Here is a 587-nt window from a genome sequence, read left to right on the forward strand (position 1 = left end):
CCAGAGGGATTGCGCTGGTTCAGATGGGCAATAATGAGGCTGGAGCAGGAGCAGGCAGAAAAGTGGGGCGGAGTAGGCAGAGCTGGGGCAGATTTTAAACCGATCAAACCCTGGTGTTGGCAGTCTGAACACCTGGAATGACAGGAGTTTCCATTTCCTGTAGGAGGAGCCACTGTGGGAGGTAATAAGTCTAAGGACTGCTAAGTTTGGGAAGCCTCATCAGCTAATGGAGGTATCCAGACTGGACCCTGCAGAGAAGGCAATCGCAACCCACTCCAGTACTCTTTCCTGGCAAATCCCATGGACGGAGGAGCCTGGTGGGCTGCCGTCTATGGGGTCGCACAGAGTCGGACACGACTGAAGCGACTTAGCAGCAGCAGCAGCAGACTGGACCCTGAATCAAGAGCTCCAAGGACGTTCCCCACCCCCACCCAACGGCTGGAGTCAGGACGGTGGGTATCATTGAAGCATAGATGGGATTTAAGTCCCAATAGTGGATGGCTGCAGTCCATGGGGTCGCTGAGTCGGACATGACTGAGCGACTTCACTTTCATTTTTCACTTTCATGCATTGGAGAAGGAAATGGC

The sequence above is a fragment of the Oryx dammah genome, unplaced genomic scaffold (assembly GCF_014754425.2).
Source record: "Oryx dammah isolate SB20612 unplaced genomic scaffold, SCBI_Odam_1.1 HiC_scaffold_5, whole genome shotgun sequence".
NCBI classification, from domain to species: Eukaryota; Metazoa; Chordata; class Mammalia; order Artiodactyla; family Bovidae; genus Oryx; species Oryx dammah.